The sequence below is a fragment of the Pyxicephalus adspersus genome, chromosome 3, assembly GCF_032062135.1.
Source record: "Pyxicephalus adspersus chromosome 3, UCB_Pads_2.0, whole genome shotgun sequence".
NCBI classification, from domain to species: Eukaryota; Metazoa; Chordata; class Amphibia; order Anura; family Pyxicephalidae; genus Pyxicephalus; species Pyxicephalus adspersus.
The window spans coordinates 16,391,127-16,395,494 of record NC_092860.1 but is presented as its reverse complement, the minus strand read 5'-3'; positions in this window follow the sequence as shown (position 1 = coordinate 16,395,494).

The following is a 4,368-nucleotide window of genomic DNA, read 5'->3' as shown; positions in this document are numbered from 1 at the left end:
GAAACAGGCAAGGAAGAAAAAAATGCAGAAACAGGCAGAGGACAAGATGGTAGAGCACAGGACAGAAGAAAGTACAAGATAGAGAACAGGACAGGGCTCAGGATAGTAGGGGACAGGGCGGTGGAATGTACAGAACAATGCATAAGAAAGAACCGTACATAACGGGGCAGAGAACAAACAGGGCAAGGACAGGGCATAAGAAAAAAAAGCGGATAGCAGAGGAAAGTACACAACGGGGCAGAGACCAAACAGGGCAAGACAGAAAACAGGTGAAAGTACAAGGCAAAGCAGTGGATAAGTCATAAGAAGGGTTAGTACTGAAAAGAGAAGAGGAATGTATGGGTCAGGGAGGAGAATAGTACAGGGCAAGAAATCAGAAGGTACAGGCCAGGTCATAATAACATACCGCACAGATACAGTACAGGGCGGAGCATTGTATAGGACAAGGCAGGTTAGTGTAGGGGACACTGAAACCTATAGTTAGGGATATAGCTGAGGATATAATGGGACAGGGCAGAGGACAGTGCAGAACAAGGCATAGAAATGCATATATGAGATCAGAGGAAATTAGAGGATATTACGGAAAAGGGCAGGGTATCATACAAAACAGGAAAGGTAATAGTACAGGACAGGGCAGAAGAGAAAAATGTACAGTCAAAAGGATAGTATAGGACAGGGAAGAAAATAATAAAGGATAGAGACTCGAATAGTATGGTACAGATCAGAAGATGTCACTGACAGATCACTGACCAGAGCCGCGGACCATGTCTCCTGTACGGATCCCAGGCTCAGGTAAGTGGGCAGGTTTCTCTCTCCCATCGCAGGCTCAGAACAGGCGGGTTCTGGTATCAGCACGTCACTGTGGGGGAAGTTTTTTCCCCTTGGAGAGACACCTGGGTCCCCGCACATTCGCGGTCCGGAGCCGGTAAGTTAAGTGGTTCGTGGGTCTGAAAAGATTGGCGACCACGGTAATAAAAGGAAATGTCAGAGGAAGGAGAAGATTGTATGTGGCAGAGTAGCAATTAGCATGAGACAGAGGAGATGGTACAGGGGAGAACAGGGCATAATAGGGGATAGGGCAGATAAAAAGGGGATAGAACATAGGGTCTGATTTATCAAAGCTCTCCAAGACCGGAGAGGATAGCCCATTATGGGAGAACCTGGGTGATCCAGAATACCTAGAATGGATTTGAAAAAAAAATTGAATATGATAACATATAAAAAGGAGTCCCTTCAGCTAGTCACAATTCAGATTTGATTCTTGTTTAGTGTTTAAGAAACAGAGAATAAAAAGAGAAGCAATCTAAAAGAGATAGAAAAAATATATACATAATAAAAAGAGAGAGGGATGGATGGAAGGAGCTTATTTTATACCAGCACAATGCCTGAAGATACTAGCCATTACTCTACCAAGGGAAGCTGATCAGAGATTGGTCTGATGACGCCATTGGGCCCTAGGTTATGAAATGAGGCCGCCGATTACGCTTCCTGCTATTTTTGACCGCCTGCTATATACAGTGAGCCACAACTTACAAAGAGCGCCCTCCTGTGTAAGCTGCTATACTTTCACCCCATGAACCTTGCTGGATGAGGGGGGGGTTCATGTGGCAGTCAGTTTCCAAATAACCCAACCAGCATTTTAAAAATACATCACCCGAGTAATGTTAAACCTAAATGTGCATTGTTTTCTATCAATACAGTTATTTATACAATCTTCTACTGGGAATGATCTTTAAGCAGACAACAAAAGAAAACCATATTTTCTCGGAGCTATCCTGAAGCTTATAGTCAATAGGCTAAATCTCCGCCGTCTGTGATACATCAAGCTATTTTTGGGGAGGGCCGAGCTATTTTGGATAGGCTCAGAAATGGACCAATCTGGGTTGCCTGGCAACGGGAGGCCTGCGTTGTACTGATAACACACAGGCATCATTTCCATGGCTGAATGGCTTTGGAAGCAGAGAAGCTAATCAAGGCTTCGAGCCCACAAGATACAATCCCAGCAACAAAATAAAACCCCTTCGGCCATATTATACGAAGAGAGTTTTGAGGGAGCATAACGCACGGCGGCAAATGCTGACAGGAGAGGGGACAAAATGTCTGACAGCGGCATACATTTAAAATGGATGTCTGCAAGGCAGTAATGGGATGAGGTCATGTCCTGAATAGGAGGGCAGGGTTATATTCTTTATAGAACAAATAATGCATCATTATCACTCTGCTTATAGACAAAGACTTAATTTACTACATTATAGAAAATATTCTGTGCCATGTTTTCATCAGAAAGAGCTGACAATAATGTCACATGACACGTTCTCAGCAGAGGTCGGTGTACAGTCCCATATATTTGATATATATTTGAGTGCGACAAATACACCCTTGAACATGCATTTGCCGCCATTCCAAATGGCTGACGACTCCAAACCTGGGCAAACATAACATAGTCGTCTATGGGGCCACAATGACCATCACATTTGCTGAGCATACTTGCACAAAAATTTAGGGGCAACAAATATCAGGCTCTCTTCTTCCCATACCCCCTGGTGTCACATGGGTGATTGCTACTCCTCTTCTTCCCCTAATTTATCCAATTAAATTGGTTTAAAAAAGAAGGTTTGAATGCAGATATATTTTACATTTGCAAAAGTACCGAGTATCAAACAATTACAAATCATGTTTTCACATTCATGTCTTCATCACATTTTCATTTTCCTAAATCTTAGTGCAGCTGAAGTCTACATTGCACTCCCACAAGGGCAGCTGCACATAATGTTTGCAGACCAGCTCTCTGACATGGTGCAGCAATGGGTCTGATTTATTAAAGCTCTCCAAGACTGGAGAAAATAGACTATCTAGACTGGAATGGATTTCCTAAAATGATTTGCTATTAGTTGGCAAGGTTTTCAGTTCTGAACCAGATCTATTCCAGGATTGCTGGATTACCCAAGTTTCACCATGGCAGTCTATCCAGTCTTAGAAAGTATTGTTAAATCAGGCCCAAGGTGTCAGCCGGCCAGTTGTAGTCCTCACAAGGGGGTATATGGCAGGGTGACAAAATAGGAGGAAAATGGGAGACAGATGCCACACCTTAACAGAAAGGGCCATGGCGGGATCACCAAGTTTTTTTTTTAATAAAAGCTGCAGATATAATAACATTGAAAAAAAAACTTTTGAAGTTTTATATTGAAGTGATTATATACAATATTTTATATATTATAAAATTATATATATTAATAGTAAATATCTGCTTTAAACCTGTATTCTTTGTATCACTGCAGAGTGTATATTCCTCAGAAAATTTGGTATCAGAATGTGGTACACAGTTACCAAATAAACCAGCCCAATTCATCTCTCTTAAGTCAAGTCAGGGAAATGTCGTCTGAAGCACTCAAATGAGGTCACATTTTAGAGGAAAATTTAATATTTTTGTATACTAATTCTTTGCCTAAAAAAAAAAAAAAAAAACTTTCTTTACATTCACCTAGTATATTTGAACTTAATTGTTCTTTTTCTCCATATTTTATTGATTCAGGGGTTGAAAGACAATACATTTAGGGATTGGAAGAGTTTTTCCTATTCCTTCTAATCAGGAGACCAGAATTTCAGCACGGAGACCTTAGGCTGAGTACAGACGTACAATAATTGTCGTTAAAAAGGAACTTTCAAGATCCTTTCCAATGACAAAAGACTGCACAATGCATGAACAAGCAGCGCTGTTCTGCTTCATGGAAAGGGGATAAGGACAAAGCGGCACATTTCATTCATTTCTCTTCATTTACCATTATGATTGTTCCTCGTCCGTGGATACACCAGGATGGTCGTCGGAACGATGGATGACGAGTGCTGTACACACACCAGATTCTCATCCGATGTCAGTGTACATAGCCTTAATATATCCAGTCATACAAGAAGCCAGTCCACCAGACTCTACACATACAAGTCATTTTTTAGTACACTGGACATTTAAACAAGCTAAGCAGAGACTGTTTATAGATAATTAAATATTTTTGCTTTGCCATTAAAAATACTAGAACTGTGCTTGGTTCCAAAGTCTTTACACAAAGGAGCACTACATCTCAGATATACGTTTCTAGTTAATTTATAGTCTTTCTTCTTGCTCACTTATTTAGGATTAGGTGGCAGGGTAAATCATTACATTGATACCATCCTCCTAAAGCATTAGAAATTTTAACTCTTTACAAATAATGTCCTTTTTTCAAAAAGGTCAATGAGGTATATGAAAATCACTTCCTACAATCCTAAAACAAAAATGGCACTTTGACAGGAAACCTCAGATGCAGTTTAACCTCCTGGGCGTTACACTGATGTCTAGATTTCTGTACCAAAAGCGGTACTGTTTTTCATGAA